Below are 17983 nucleotides of genomic sequence, written 5' to 3'. Positions count from 1 at the left end.
CAACGAATTTGTTTTGTCATATTGAGTTTCTATTTTTTTACTGTGAAAGGCAACAAGTTAACCATCAAAGATCTTTCCAGATTCAAAGGCCGGTCCAGCTATGAGCTTTCGAATCCTATCTTGTTCACTATTACGAATAAGGTCGACTTGAATTCATTTGAGTAGATTCTCTATGGTTTTTTTTCAAACCCTGAATTGTTCATGAGCTTTAAATGATTTTTCTCAAACTCTCATTTGTGGCCTTGGATCTCAGATGCATATTTATTTGTACATACGGGGCCATCAAAGCATGCTGTTGAAATTCAAGCACTCGATGTGTCGTAGTTCCACGCATAACCAATCACATATACATTTATAGGTTTCGCACGTGCAGGACGTAATTGGTTTCGTTTTAAGACCTGATACAATGTATTTTGCATTCAATGTATTCGCATCCGAACTCATCAACGAACGAGCACTGATATGGAGACAACCGCGTACTGGGCACCGAAAAGTCTTATGGGTCCAGCGGATAATCGTTGTGAGCCTCGTGTAAATGTACCAAAGGAACCTTCACATATGTAGCAATGAGTGGCTGTGGTGAACTCACGAATATTATAACGTAATAATGACTATTGGTGAACAGATTTGTTGTCGAATAAATTTCGCTATAACCCCGAACGATTTAAGTAACACCTCAAAAGAGTCCCTACCACAATACAACAGTTTTGGTTCAGTTTGCCCGTCACACCCAATTGCTATGTAACAAGATATGCATGGTGGCTGTCAGCGACTTGTTTCGGTTAGGTTGACGAAGGCAAGGTGTGTCTACCACTGGAACAATAAGACATTCAAATGCCTCGTAGATGATATAAGGAACTTTCATCTTTCATTTCATAGCAGTGGATTTGGAATGTTTCACCAGGGTCTGACATTATTACGCTTTGTCGCCGATCATGCCATAGCAAAAGTCATAGTTGGGGAGTAGTAGTTAGGTGCTAAATACATGCGTGCAACGTCTGTATGGAAAGCTCTTATGCAAGTGCATTCTGTGTATGTCAAGTAACCGAGAGAGATTTTTTATCCACATGTTGTGTTATACCGACTCTGATTATTTCATATCACTCAGCAACATCCAGTCAATCTGTGTTCGTCCATGTTGTCCATCTTGTGGGATTTTACAAGCTGATAAAAGCCATTATCATACGCAAACACATTAACAATGATACCAGGGTTCCAAGTTTCAGGTTTTATCAGTATGACCGTAATAACTTGCGCAGGAAATTAAATATTGCTAAAGCTGAGCTCACCGAGATTCTTCCTGTCTTTTCGCGGCTGGTCTTTATTGACACTGGTCAGATATAACAAGGGCAAAATCGGCCGTTTCTAACATATCTTGTAAACTTTTTCTTTGTTTTATATTTGGTTTTTTGTTTTGGAGGGGTGGGGGTTCGTGGATTGTTTTGGTGTTTTTTTGTTGTTGCTGTCGCACTTTTTTTTTACATTTGTCAGTGACGTTAGCGTGACCCACTCAAGTGGTTGGTGTTGGTATGTAACTGGACCCATGAAACGGATGATATGGCGAGAGATGTACCTACACTTGGAAACATCTTTCGAGAGTGAAACGGATGATATGGTGAGAGATGTACCTACACTTGGAAACATCTTTCGAGAGTCCATCCAGATCCAACACTGCGGTGTTTCTCCAATGTCTTTAGAATATTTTCAATTGCTTTGTAAATTTCATCATTGATGGCAGTAGTGTCGCTACGGTTCAGGATTGTACGAGCAATGTTGTAAACCCACGTCGAACAAGGTCATCCTTGCTGGTTGTTTTCTTATCGAGTTACTACGCCTTGGCCACTAACTACGAAACAGAAGGAAGCAAAACCAACACGCTTTATCAAAGGTAACAAACAATTAATTATCAATGTTATTAACAAACATTTGAGAGGAATTTACAGTATTATAAAGTGATTTCAAAATATCTTGAAAAGTTCTTTTAAAGTCCAAAAGAATGAAAAGTTGCGTATAGATTACAGGACATGAAATGTACTGGTCCATCCAGAATCATGACTCCGTCAAAATCGCGTTTTCCAGAATTCCACTGAATAAAATCCAATAGTTCCAAAGTAACATTATAATCTAATGAGCATTTTCTAATTCCTCTGAACAGTCCAAACAAGTGGGTTTTTCCTCTCTAATAATAAATACAACATAAAATACTTCTGAAGACTGTTGTCACAACAGGAACACAAGAAATAAGAATGATCTACATTAAGGATGTAGATCTCAGTTCACTCCTAATATACACTTTTAATAGTCTGTTACTACTATATATCGTAATATACTTGACTTAACAGATCTTATTACTCAATCCAATATTTCAAAATACAAATTCATGTGACCCAGCTCAACCAATAGGAATTAACTTAATTATTCTAAGATATCACATGTTCAATGGGAAATGCCGACTCTTGTCAACATATTTACTAATAATCTTATTATTAATAACATAATAAACATACTTACGAATCTATTTATATCTTCGACGCAATTTTTCGTTCGATAATCTTAAAATGGAAACATAAAAGTACGCCAAATCCAGCTATAGATAATCATTAGTTTGCACTCGTGAATAAAAAAATACACAACTTAGACAAAATCAATGCCAGTAGTTATAAAAATATAAATACACATAACACCTACCCTATAATAATAAAGATATATGAAATAAATCGTTATTTTTCCTTACTAATCAAACTCAGAAATGGTAATAAAAAATTACACAAAAATATATATATTGAACGTACAAAATGTAGACAAAAAAGCAATATAAAACTCTTACACACTAGAAAGTGCATCTGCGATTAATGTTTTCTATGTCGATAGTGTGTTCTTGCAACATCAAACTCAACCTCCTCAGCCTCTGATTTTTATTTTTCATTTTGTTGATGAATAAAACAATTGGAGTAGGGGCTAAATTAATATACACTTCAAAGTGTTGTAAAGCCAAAATTCATTTTCGATAGTGGAATAAGTTTTCTGGTGCTTATTTAATTATTTTTGGAGAAAAAACACACTGGATGGTCACGCCACCTTTATCTCCCCTAATCAATATGCCACCAATACCTACATCACTTTCATCTTAAGTCATCTTAAACGATTAGTTGAAATCTGGAACTAAAAGAACTGGTGCACTTTTAAGTATGGCCTTTAATTTATCGAACGCCACTTGCCATTTTCAGACCATTGAAATTTAGTCGTCTTAATAAATTGGCTAGGGACTCAGCAGTTATGGAAAAATTGTAACCAAATTTTCGATAATATTCAGTCATGTCCATAAATCATATCAGTCACTTTTTACTGATATGTAAAGGAATTCAGAGATAGCTTTAAGCTCAGCTCCTACAAGCGTACCTATACAAGGTCCCACAATATGTCCTCAGCATGTGACACAAGTTCGGCAAAACTTACTTTTACTTAAATTAATGTTAACATATTGATATGGGAGAGTTATTTCTGTTTCCGCCTGCCAAGCATGTCGAAGATATAATTTAAGTCACTTTTTCTTTTTATCTGCATAGGGATCACAATAGTTAACTTCTAGAGGATGTTTGAAATATGAGGAAGAGAAACAGAACTTTATCGCCCGGCTGAAAAGATGTTTTTTTTTTTTTTTAGTTTTGTCATATATTTTTCATTTTTGATTGGAATGACTGAATGTCATTTTTGCCACCTTCCAAGTTTTCGACAGTTTATATCTAAAATCAGATAAGTAATTAAGTACATTAATCTCTGATTCCTCAGATAAAAGACGTTTCTCTTTCAACAACTTAAATGGTCCACGATCAGTGTGTCCAAAATCAAGTTCAAAAAGGCCACATCCTAGGGATTCTTGAACGCACTCCCTAAAAGTGAATGATCACCTTCGCCTCAATATGTTAAGGCATTAATAAATAAGACCGTATCATATTTTTAACGTCTGATGAAATTTTACCAAAACCCCTGGTTTTGAGGGTGATATGAAGTGGACATAAATGTTTGGATATTTAATTCCCACATAACTTGCTGGAAGATCCCAGACACGAAATTAGAACCTTCATCAAATTGGACGTATTTAGGACATCCAAACAGTGCAAATATTTTTATTAAGGCCTGTACTATACTTTCAGTTTAGTATTCCGTAAACTATTTGCCTCTGGAAACCTTGTCGATGTCAACATTATGGTACGCAAGTATTCATTACTTGACTTGCACTTAGGTAAGGGACCTACGCATTTTTTAACATTATATTTTTTACAATAAGTTTTAATATAAAAGGAAATTTATCCGTCAAAGCTGTGCTTTTAAAATAGTTCTTTCAAATGTTGCCATGAGACTAATTATAAGCATTTGATTTTTTGCAACTAATGTACCCAATGCAAATCAGTTCCAGATACGATTAAAAAAGTATGCGTGCCACGTATCCAATACTGAAATCGACATTACAATCATCAACTATGATATGCGCATTCACTTAGATTAAAACTTAGATTAGAACCAGCAATCTTTCGACTGTCATTATAAGGCGTTAGTCGTCACGGCTATCACATAAACGACGTATTTAGCGTTAAGAAATCGTCTGGAAAACACAAGTCTATCACTATATGAGCTGATATTGAAAAATACGCCATTACTACGTATGCCTTGAGAGACCGCTCTGGTGGCCTAGTGGTTAGAGCGTCCACCTCGGATGCGGGAGGTCGCGGGTTCGATCCCCGGCCGAGGCATACCAAAGACTTACAAAGGCTTACAAAAATGTTACTAACAGCCGCAACGCTTGGCGCTCAGCCTTAAGAGGTTAATGTTAGGACTGGTCGGCATGGTGTCAGGGTAATGTCACTGGGTGGGACATCATGCTACATGTCTGCGGCATGATGCCCCAGTGCTAGACATCACTATAAACTGCCACAATGCATACATCGTAGCGATATGACTGAAAAATTGTTTAAGCTACGTTAAAAATTCAAATCATAGATAGATAGATATGTGCTGGTGTGTTGTTAAATATGAACACCATACAAGCCTCTTACAGTGTGGAAACTAAAAGAATGATATGATTTCAGTTTGCTCAGTGATAGTCTTCACGAAGACTACATTTCAAACTGAGGCAATGAGTTGTTTTGTATTTTATACGGAAGTATATGACAAAATTATATTATTTCGATTTTTGAATTAATATCTTAAATTTATCAACAAACTGAAATACATATTTCATTGAAGATTTAAATGATCGTACTATCCTTTATTAATCATGCAACATCTATTCAAACTCTGAGTGACGTATATCACAAAGTTTTCTGAATTTAAAATCGTTGAAAACTGTTATTTTGTGTTAATATAGTCTTTGTACTACCTATTTACGTCAATAGTGAAAGACCTTTTATGAGTGTCACTTGTGTTAGTTGATACCATCTTTCAAACTTATTTAAGTGATGTCAGTTAATAAAAGAGGCCGAGAGAAATTCTACTAAACAATGCCCAAAGACTGACACAAAGTGAAGTTTTCGGAAAGTCGCACCCACTGCTGTCAAAAATGAGAAACAAGATCTTCTATAACCTAATCGGGCAACAGGTCAACAAGTCTCGAGTTTCCACATAAACAAACATCATTCGATGTTCGTTCCTTCATCGTGGCTAACATGAGAATGTACAATTTCATCACCAAGGAATATTAAACACATTATCAGTTTGAAAACAGCGTCAACATATATCTGGACCAACAAGCATGGTGCATCCATCCATTCATCCATCCATCCATACATACATACATACATACATACATACATACATACATACATACATACATACATACATACATACATACATACATACATACATACATACATGCATGCATACATCCATACATACATTCATACATACATACATACATACATACATACATACATACATACATACATACATACATACATACATACATACATATGTTGGAAGAAACTGTTAGAAAGCAAAACCTAAGAAAAGATAGAAAGAAATCTATGGGAGAAAAGAGGACCAGTTCTTTGGATGCTGTGTTCACATGTTTGAAATTATAATAAAATTTAGATACTTGTCGAAGACAAACAAATAGAATCCACTATAAATGTTTTATTTTGCAATTGTGATTAACTCTTAAAAATTTTCATTTTCACAAATAAAACTCTGATCTAATAATCTGACCAATCGCATGAATCCAACCAGTCACACAGTAAAATAAACTATAAGAGCATTCGCATGCATAAATGTTTATTTTATGACTCTCTTTGGTTCTGTACAACCAATAAAAAACGCAGCTCAATGACTGAGCCTTTGCTGTCTAAGCATCATTGGTTATTAATATGTTCTGTGTCTTTGCAAGTGGTGTATGTTGTTTTTTAATTGATTCTTGTTGATCTTTTATTTCCGAAACTCAGTGAAGTTTCGAAAGAATCCTTCATTTGGTTACAGTAACAGACAGGTCCCTTTCTGTAAAGATTTTTTGATTCATAGGTGTGATGATTTTTTGGAAAGACAAGTAATTTAATTAATGATATTAATGGTTTGGACTTGTCACTAACCTTTAAATAATTCTAAAGTGACAAGATGACACAAAGTAGTCCTCGATTCCCGGTCCTAAAACTGGGTCGTGGCCTAGCTTTAATTGGCCCATATTTCACAGAAGTAGTATATAGGGGCACCCTACGGACAATGGGAATTAGCATTAAAAACACCCCTGGGTCACTCTACGGACAATGGAAATTTAACATGGCGAAAAATCGTGGGTCACTCTACGGACAAGGGGAATTTAACATGGCAATAAATCGTGGGTCACTCTACGGACAAGGGGAATTTAACATGGGATTTTTTTAAAATTTAAAAAAATTTTTTTTAAAAAAGGGGTAGGCAATGGAAAGGCTATCTCTTTTCGAGAAATATGGCTGGCCCTGAAAAGGGCCTTTGGGTTTTCTTCTTCTTCTTCTTCTTCTAATTTCTTCTTTTCCTCCACCAACTTCTTATTTTATCTCCAACACTCTTTCTCTTCTTTTTTTCTCCTTCTCTTCTTTCTTCTCTTCCTCCTCCTCTTCTTCTTTCTTCCTCTTCTCATTTTCCTCTTCTTTTTCAATTTTTTCGTTCCATGTTCTTATTCTTATCTTTTCCTCTTCATCCTCCTTCTCCTCCTTTATTTCCTTCATCACACCACTAATCTTGTCCTTTGCTTTTCTTAAATTGTTAATTTCCATCTTTACACGATGGGGACTATAGGAATAATGGTCTTCAACCAGTCTTATTAGCATCTGTTCCATTATTCCTAAGTTGTCTAAAACGTCTTGCAAGGTTTGTATTTTGTCCATTTGGTTTGACGCCATCTTCTTTTTATTCTTTGCAGAATGGTTTGAACGACCAACACTGTGGGTTCTTATACGAAAAGCGCGAACGTGAAGGAAAACATCCCCCTAAAAAACATAAAATGGATCTTACCTAGATCATGACCCAACAACGCGCGTACGTGAAGGAAAACATCCCCCTACTTTTTTTCATATAATAAAACCCTAACTATACTCTTCACATACGCTAAGAAACCCATAATCTACTATTCACACAAACATACCTCAGCTCTTACTAACACAATCACACAAACACATACCCTCACATTTTTAAGAAAGAGTTAGTGTTTATATTCACACTACTCTACCTACACACATTGGCAAATTGATGGTTATTTCTTTTCTTGAGTATTGGGTAGCCCTGAAAAGGGCTGTTTTTTTAACTTCAGAGGCCCTGGTTAATGGTGGCACCTTCCGGGTCTGGCACCACAGACACAACGTCTACTCCAATCATTAGTCCAATTCACATGACTTGTTTGAAGAGCAGACGGTGGGTGAGTGGCTTCACTATCCCACTCCTCCGTTTGCGGAATAGTGAACACTTCTTCTTCTTCCCTCTGTCTTCTTTGTCTTTGTCTTCGTTGTGATTGTGGTTCAACTACAGGCTGGCAAGATGTCCTTGCCTCAGGTATCACCTTGCACACAGGGTTCATCATAGGGTGACACCTGATCTCTCTCTTTCTTTCATTCTCTTCTTTCATTTTTCTCTCCTCCTCCTCCTGTTCTATTCTCACTTCTTCCACAAGGGCCTCCGCAGTCAGCTCGTTCAGTAGGTATCTGGCATACTCCAGATGCATCTGAAGTTCCATCAATTTAGTCAGTCTGTTGCTCATTTTTACTGTTGATCAATCAACAAGGGTAGCTAGACTGCCCAGCGAGTTTCAATTTATAGTGAAAGCGCGGACGTGATGGAAAACATCCCCCTAATAACATGAAATTGATCTTACCTGGATCATGACCAAAATCAACAACAACGCGCGGACCTAAAAGAAACACTCGCTCACTTTTTTATGCTACCCATTACTATTTTAAAATTTTTTTATAAATCACTTCAATTGACTATCCACATACGCAAAGCAATCCAATCTAACCTAAAATATATACCTCTAACAGCCAAAAAAACTAACATCATTTTAATCTACTATCCACACCAACCTATTTTATCACTTTCAAACACACAAACACACAAACTCATACCCTCACATTTTTTAAGAAAGAGTTAGTGTTTATTTTCACACTACTCTACCTACACATTGGCAAATTAATAGTTATTTCTTTTCTAGAGTATTGGGTAGCCCTGAAAAGGGCTGTGTTTTTGTTTTGCTATGGCATTCTTTTTTAGTTTCTAAGAATGCGATGTCCTCTGAGGATAGACTTTCTGGCAATAGGTCTGCTTCTTCGGAAAGAGAAGAAGAATTCTTTGGTGTCGATACGACAATCGACAAAGCCTCTGTCAGTTTCAGGTTGCTGCTGCTGTTGCTGTTGTTGCTGCTGTTGCTGCTGTCTCTGAAGTCTGTACTTCTCTGTCCATTCTTCTTTTTCCCTGTTCATTTCTTCTCTGAAGAGCTCTTCTATCAGGTCTTCAGTGATTTTTAACATTCTCACATTCTCTATTTCTTCTGGCTTCGGTATCAGACTGTGTCTGACCCTATGCAAATTCACGTAGGCTTCGTTGAGCTTAGCTAGTTTGGAGCACATCTTCGTAGGAGGATGAGTCGACAATGGATGGTTAGACTGGAAACAACCCCGGTTCTTAAAGTCAAAGCGCGGACGTGAAGGAAAACATCCCACACGGTTTTCGAGCCGCAACGTTCATGAGAGGGATAGTAAGAAATGAAAGAGCATCAATCCAACATTCTTATAGCTAAACAAACCACAAAAGCATTTTTTCAAAACACAACATTTTTTATTCAAAAATCACTTAACACTAAACAACAACTCTAACATTTTTAACAATAATCCAACACTATAACATCAAACAATTTTTTTTCAAATCACAAACATTTTTTTCTCAATTCTCAATCTACTTTGAACAGGGCCGACAACGTTGTGAATGAAATTGTGATTTCCACTGTTGGAAATCATTAGGCCATTGATGGACACTACGTTTCCTAGCTTGAGACAAAAGATAAGCATAATGGTCACAAAACCATCGATCTACTTTCACATCGTTTCTAGCAGAAGAACGAGGATCAAAATGAGTCACTAAATGTTCTAAGGAATAGCCCAGGCTGCGATGATGCAGAAAATACACACAGTACTGTCCACACACCAAAGAATCTGTGCCTTGTAATTTCACGTTATTGAATCGGGTGGTTTGAGCATTTCTTCTCATAAAGTCAATGATATCGTCTTCCAAAGGGGGCAATCCGTACGAATCGAAATATTCCACACATCCTTCTTGAGGAAAGTAGACGGCTACCCAGTGGGTTCCTGGGAGATGACTGTCGTCCGTGTTGATCACGTAAGCTTGATGGTCTTTAGGTTTGCGATGAGGGAGTTCATCTTTAGCACAGACGACAGGATTCCAAGAAGCCGTATACGAACTGTGGTTCAAAAGGTAATAAAGTTCCCAGGTATCCATTGTTTTGTGTTTTTTTCTTCACAGGTAATAATACGTCGTCAATTCGATCCTGACTTTTTGCTTGAAAATGTCTGACGAATAAACGGTTATTCGTTCTGTTTCCTCACTCTGATTCAGGAGAGCTTCGATACGATGGATCTCTTGAGTGGTTAATGGTGGACAAGAATGTTCACGCAAGTCTTTATACCACTGATGCAACACGTCTTTGTTCGAGATGAGACTCCAAGCTTCGTCCAGATACTCGTCCAATTTTTCTTCTTGGCTCAACATCAGGCATTTATCGTGTTGAATTTGACTGGGATGATCGTTTTGACATCCATAGCAATTTTTCTTGATCAATTCCGTCATTTTGTCGACCAAGTGTTTGGCAAAACAGGAGACTAAATGGGCTTCTTGTTCTGGCCATCTCGACTTCATCATGATCACTTCTTCCACAGTCTCCTCACATTTCATGTTCAAAGTTTCTCCACTAGGTAAAGAGGGATAACAGTCTTCCATGGCTTCTAGTAATCTAGAATGACTTCTCTCAAACTGTTGATTTCTATCGTATTATCGAATTCTGCATACAGGAGGACGTTCACCGTCTCTTTTAGAGCACTCGAAAACTGAAGTTCCACACGAATCTGGCCAGATTTTATAGGGTGGAAATGTCCCTCATCGCTGCCTTGGTCAGGAGTGAAATCGAAAGCCCACAAAGCATAGCCTCCTACATAATCCTCGTACGTAATACCGTGACTGGTGTTGGTTCCTAACTGTCCGGTGGCTTCGTACAGGGACAAGTACGATCTCAAATAATTCTTTGCGGCACCAAAGTTAGGCTCGAAAGGTCGGGTACACAAGGTCTTGCCGTCGCGACTGACTTCGATCTTGGACACATTGTAATGCTTAAACTCAAAAGGATTTTCATTGTGGACTCCATTGAAGGCTGAATTCTTGACGATACCAACGATCAAACGTTTGGGTAACTGTCCTTGGAACAAATGATCTTGGATCATGGATCGCTGTCCAGTGGGAATGGTGAAGGTTTTCACTTCCACACGTCGGATGGGATACTTGGCGGTCGTTCTGCTCAACGTTTGACTGATGTCGTTTCCCACTTTAGGCAACACTTCCACACGACGCACGTAGAGTCTGGCTTCTAGGATGACGGTTTTGTAAGTGGCCTCATGAGACATCAATTGGAAAGCGGCAGTGCTACGATTCAGTCTCAGGCGGATATCCACGCCGTTCAGCTAATACTTTTCTTGTAACCACATGTCCAAATGCAAACGATCCATCAGTTCTAAACTTCGCCCTTGCAGAATTTTAGTTCTACGTGTGTTAAATCCCACATTGTGAGAATTGTCATCTTCTGTCAGAGCTGTATCGCTAAATGTGTTATCACCCGTCGTGTCAGGTTTCCATACCACGCAAGCATCCAGATGAGTGTTCTTGGCTTCTTTTCCGTACGTCAAGAGATTTTCCAAGTAGGCACGATATGGGTAAGTATCCATGCTGCTGCTGACCAGTTTGTTATTCAAGTACAAGTCCACTTCGCTGAACAAGGAATGCATGAAATTGTTGACAGGAGCTACTCTATCATTGGCTCCATGATTAGTGTCGTCCGTTTTGCTCACTTTCACTTTCAAATACAGGTAACTGCTATTCAGATCGATGTAATCTTCGGGCTGTCCTTTGATTTCAAACTCGATGGGAGCTGAGGCTGCCAATGAGGAGACGGGATGAAATTCCACCCACTGGGATTCTTGCATCGTCATCATGGTGGGGGGCATGGCAAACAGATCCAGTTCCGTCTTGGAACAAGCACAAGACTCTCGGTGCATCATTTTTTTGTTGCTGTGTCTCAATAATCGAAAACGTCTAAGTCTCGAACGGTTCTTCTTTTCTTGGCCTTTCTAGCTTGAAGTCTGGTGAAAGGGTGTTTTCTTCGTCTCTTTCTGCCTTGTCCTTGCTGAATGCCTGACTCGGTAGCGTGCAGGGCATTTATAGGTGTGTCTCGTCGGCCTAAAATGTCTTTGCCCGTTTGCAGCAAGACATTTTTGCCTGCCCTCATGAAGGCTTCTTTAGGGTTTTGTTTGTCGATGATGACATTTTGGAGAAATTCTTTGCCTTGTGTCAGTGCCGCATCTTTCAAGGCGTGCAATCCGCGTGTCACCATCGGTTTCAACACCGGGGCCACCGAACGAAAGGCCGATTTTAACATGTCTCCTAAACCGTGTCCTCGCTGTCGAGCCACCCCTCGGTACACTGGATACATGACTTACGATTCGTGAGAGAACCGTTTTCGAAAATGGAGTTTCACCGTGACTTTTCCTTTGGTGAATGGAATATTTTGTCCCAAATCTCCTTTTATAGTAATGTTGACCGTGTCCAAATACGACTTGCTCACCGGCAAATAGTGAGGATGGACAAATTCGCGGTGGACGTGGTAAGTGTTTCCACCTTCCTCGTCAGCGTTTGCGGCAGAATCCACTTTGAAAGGAATGACACGCAGTAACGGTACGGAGGTGTGTCCCACCACGTTGTATTCCACCACATCGGAATACACAAACATCAAATTCAGTCCTTGGTTCAGTTCTACTGGGGCATGAAAATACTGGCCAAAAGACTCGTTGTTGTAAATGACTGATAATTCCTTTTTTTCTTGTTCTATTTTCTTCCTCATCTTCATGTTACCACCCAACATGTCAAACAATTCATCACAGAAATAGAAACCCATGATTTTATCCCCCTCAGGAAATTTCATCAGGAAGCGACGAGCTGTTTTGTGGTATTCTAGGGTGACACTTTTGTTCTTGACAATGTCAAAAGCTTTCCCAAACACACCATTAAACCTGGTGGCTATGGTGTTGACCAAATGTTGGCCACTAAAATAATAACCTGGGGGAATGAACAAGTGATAGTCGGTCCACTTTGGATTTTTTGTGTTAGGGATTTTATGCTTATATTTGCTATTGGTATCCATCCATTGTTGCAATGGCTGGTCATAAACTTCCACCGTAAAAGTATTTTGATTGGGAAGGACATTGAGGACTTGGGTCGGGTGAATCATTTCGACTAAAGCCACTTCCCAATGGGCTTCGTGATCTAAGGGGATGGCTTGAGGTAATTTGGCCGTGTAACAGCACAACGTGTTGTCGGGAAACACCTCCATGGAACTGTCACTGGGTAAGGTTAAGTAAAATTGGTTTTGGTGACTCATAATTCCAGAGTTCTGTGGCTGTCCGAGGGGTTAGTGGATGTCAGAGGCGTGTCTCCGCCCAAAATGGGGTTGTGGTTGTGGTTGTTGTTGTTGGAGTGGTGACTGGCACTGGCACTGGACACAACGTTCCCGTTCGAGGAGAATTTTAGGGAGGGATTGGGAAGCAGGTAACCGATGCAACTGCTCAATAAAATGGTCCACAATTGTTTGTCTCCTTGTTGCAAACTCAAATTGGCGATGGCTGCCCCGATGACACAATACACCACGAAGATTTGGCAGAAAAAGACGATTTGCGTTTTAGGCACACGTTCTCCACACCACACCCACAAGGGTTGTTTTTGTAAATCTTGCACAGAAGAACTAGGTGAAGAAGGACTGGTCGACGTAGCTGCGTCTGTTGTGTGAAAGGGCATGATGGTCACTTCTTCTTTTTATAGTCGATGACTTGCGAAGCGTCGGTCCAAGAATCGAAACTGGGTGGATATCCTTTCCAACGTACTTTGACTTCTTTGACACGTCGTTTGCCCACTTTACGGGTTCTGCGTTCGAGAATGCTTTCGATGTCGTACACGTCGTCTTCTTTTTTGGTGACACGTTGTAACTCGGGCAAATAAAACGTTCCTTTGAGTACTTCTCCGTTCATGTCTTCCAATTTATAGACGGCAGGATGACGGCCATGCACTCGTCCAGTGACGCGAAACCATTCGGTCGTCCAGTTAGGTAAGTAACCTTTGTCGAAAGTGCGTTTGGTTTTGCCAATGCGCACCCAATCTCCTACGGCCAACTCTCCACTTTTCTTGGGGACAGCCCTCGTCGGGGACGTACCAAACAGGCGCTCAAACACCAGCACTTCGTTGTCGGGAGTCACGTCTTGCGGGGCACGTCCGATGCTTCGATGGTAAGATTGGTTGTACGCTTGCACCAGGTGCGGTAAGATGTCGATGTAATTCAGAGTGTGGTGATGCGTAAAATATTTCCACATGCGTTCTTTCAAAGTGCGTTGAAAACGTTCCACGATGCTGGCTTTGGTTTCGGGATTCTCGGTGGTAAAAAAATGAATGTCACGTTTCTTTAATTCTTTTTGGAAAGCTTGGTTCAGAAATTCGGTGCCTTTGTCCGTTTGCCATCGAAGAGGGTGACGACCGCTTTGTTTCAACACCCGTTGCAGGGCTCGCACTAACTCGCTGCTCGATTTGGAAGTCAAGGGCACGACCCAGGCAAATTTGGAAAAGACGTCGATGACACAAAACAAATATTTGTAGCCACGATTGTAGCTGGCCAAATGAGAGACATCGGCTAAATCGGCTTGCCATTGATGATCGATGCCTTCCACTCGGGTGCGACTTCTGGCAAACTTGCGTCGAATGGGTTTGTGTAAAGTGTAGGTAGCTTGTTCTTGTAACCATCGTTGTACTTGAGGTAAACGGAGACTTTTCAGTCGAGTTTTGGCAGCACGATACAATTTTTGAACTCCTGCGTAACCTGCAGGATGCGAGGGATCGTAGTAAATGCTGGCTAAGACTTTTTCCATTTTTTGTGTTTGTGTGTTAATAAGGCACCCACTCTTGGAAGAGGCTACTCTTTTTCTCTTGGGGTATTTTCTTGGATTGCAATGCTTTGCGTGTGCGGCCAGCAATAGGTGTCGAAGAGGAGAAGGATGTCTGAGCGGGGGATATCGGTTCTTGTTTCACTTCTGTCTTCACTTTCTTTTTCTCTTGTGAGGAAGAAGGGGTGGCCATCATCTTTTTAATCCATCCAATTCTGGAGGTAGGTGGTGTTGTTAACTTGCGTACTTTTTCTGGTGGAGTTTGAAACCCTTCCTCTTCTTCTCCTTTTTCTGTCTTGGTCACGGGTACTGGTGGTACTGGTACTGGTACTGGTACTGGTACTGGTACTGGTGATGGTGCTGGACTTTTCATCAAGGTCTTAAAATCTTTCAGAGTGGGTAAAGCTGTTTCGTCTAAAGCTTTCTGGTGAAAGAGTTGCAGTCTTTGCAAGAGTTGACCGTACTTTTGCGATTTTTCTGTTTCGGACAAATCTTGGCGATCCATCAAGGATTGCAGTTCGTGTTGTAACTGGGACATCTCGCTCAAATTGGGATTGGGAGGTAAATGCGGGGTGCGTTGTTCTTGCCACCGATGGTATTCCATCCATCGTTTGTAAGGCACTAAAGCTAGTTTTCGTCCTTCCATGGGTTGTCAGGGGTCGATTCTGAGATCTTGGGACTTCCGAGGGCCTTTTTATCTTGCTCCCACCAGTCCTCCCAACATGGTTCCCAAGACTCCTTTCAGTATGGGGCCTAACAAGAGAGGTAAAATGCCTCCACGTTGGACCAACATCTTCTTTTTTTGACGAATGGGAATTTTCTTTTGAACCATTTTCCGAAGAACGTGACGATGTTTGCCTAAGCATTGTTTCTGGTGTTTGGACAAAGGGATCGTGCCTTTCAAAACATTCAAACAACATTCGCACACGGTATCGATGACCTCTTTGGAGGCCGTTTGAATGAGTTTTTTTCGTAGGGGTGGAGAAGCTTTGGACAGGACAGATAACATGTCCCCATGTTTGGCTAAACGTGGTGGTAGTCCTTTCCTTTTCTTTCCTTTGGGTTTTCTGGAGGGTGACATTTTTGCTTGTGGGTTCCGGGACATTCACCAAACAGACACTAACGTCGATGACTTAACGCACACCCTTTTATCTTTTTTTGGGGACTATCGCTTTGTCATAAAGGTGACAATGTTTTTCCGAAAATCGCCAAGGAATCCTCCCCTCTGTTGACGCCTCTTTTTCTTGGAACGACTGTGTCTTTTCTTAGGGTAACGTCGATGCTTGGCTAAGCACTTTGTCGGATGACGCGTCTGCCTTTGTCTCTTTCTTTTGTGGCTTCTTGGAGATGACATCTTTTACAAGTTCACTGATACCCCGACTTGGTCACAGGTCTTTTTATACTGGAACGCGTCGCCACTGATTGTCTTTACGGCGTATTAGTTTGAGGACAGGCATGACACGTCGTGCAGGGGTACGTAACGGACTAAATCGAGCCAGTTCTTGCTTGGACAAATCCAGTAAACTTTGTAACATGCCCAATCTTTCATGAACTTTGATTTTGGGAGAAGGTACTTTGTGAGCAGCAGCCACTGCCACTAAATTGGAAGGTCCTGCCACTGGGGAAGTTCTTTTGGGGGTCATCAACGGAGAAGTTCTTGGTGTGATCAACGTCTCCAAGTACTCTTCAGTTCCTGGTGACATCAACGGAGAAGTGGATAAACGTGAGGCTGCCGGAGACGCAGTCACCGCTGTGGCAGGTCGTGGTTTGCGAGTGTAAGGTTGCGTCCTGGCCGAAGTGCCTCTCTTGCGACTAGTTTTCTTCTGTGGACTTTTCTTTTTCTTGGGGCTTCTTTTCTTTTTCCGGGGTGGTGTCTGGTAAGAGGAGGGTCCCGCCACTGGAGAAGTTCTTCTCTTTGGGGTCTTTTTCTTTTTCTTCTTGGGGCTTCGTTGGACTTTTGTCTTGGGGATAACTTTGGGGGCATTAGGATCCCATCTTAAGAGTGAGCGAATGATGACCCCTCCTAAAGTACCGCTCCCTCCAGGTTTCAAAATGATTTGTTTTTTGGTTTGAGTGTCGATGCGGGGATCGGCCAGTTGGACCAAAGCGACTTTGTTTCGATCGAAAAAGCGTTTGGTTTGATGAGGAATCTGAATGATTCCTTGGAGTATTTGACGTGCCGTCACCGGGAACCATCGTAAGACTTCTTTGAGACTAGCTTCTAAGACACGAGCTCGTGTTTGTGGATCTTTTTCTCGACTGATGCCATTCAAGGCACGAATCAATTTGACGGGAAGATGCGACTGAAGGGACGTCATGTTCACACTGTGTGAGACAGACGAAAAAGGGTCTGAGGTTTTTATAGATTTTTTTTCATGGGGAGTGAAATGAAGTCGAGGACGGAGACGTGTACAGGACAGGCCCTCCGTCTTGGTACCAGTGGTGAAACAAGTGGGTACGAAATCGCAAATCCTCGGGGGTTGTAGGTTTCAAATCGACGAGTAAATAGGCGTGTGGCGTTTGAGTGGCATCGTCGTACGCCTGAGTCAGCCAAGGCGTTCCTAACTGTTTGGCTAAGACTTGCACTTGCGATTTATCTCGAGGGCTTTTAAACAAGACCACGTAATGCGCATTGAGACTGATGGTGCGATGGGCTTTACTTTGTTGAAACAAATTTTGGGTGATGTAAACGACACTGGCATTACGGTGATGCCCTTTGCGCGTGAACCACAATTTAATTTCTTCTTCGTCTTCTCCTAACATGTCGTCGAAAATGACCAAATGGGTTAGACGGGAGTCAGAGACGATGCCGTCGTCTTCTTTAGGAATGCCTTCCACAAACACGATGGAATCGCCTTGACTTTCTCGCAAGAGGCTGTACGCCGATTGCCACTCTTTGTAACACCACACGATCCGTTGAGGGGGTCGATCGATCAAATGATGTTTATGTTCGATCAAACGTTTGACGAATTCGGTTTTGCCTGAACCGCTAGGTCCAGCAATGAGCATGTTAAAGGGATGACGAAGATACAAAGCCTCCCAACTGGCACGATCTAAGTGTTCGTCGATGACTTTGACAGTAGAGGAAGAGGGAGCAGAGACAGCAGAGGTAGCCATGGTGTGAGAAATGTCACTTGTGACACGAAAAAACAAACAAGACAAGAGTTTATATACTTTTTTCAGAACACGTTTATTGAATGTTTCAAATATGAACACGAAAGACAAAAATACATACAACCCAAATAGTGATGTACAGGAATAAAAAG

Source organism: Sinohyriopsis cumingii, chromosome 13 (assembly GCF_028554795.1).
Source record: "Sinohyriopsis cumingii isolate HCF-2022 chromosome 13, ASM2855479v2, whole genome shotgun sequence".
Classification (NCBI taxonomy): domain Eukaryota; kingdom Metazoa; phylum Mollusca; class Bivalvia; order Unionida; family Unionidae; genus Sinohyriopsis; species Sinohyriopsis cumingii.
This window is presented reverse-complemented; position numbering follows the sequence as displayed.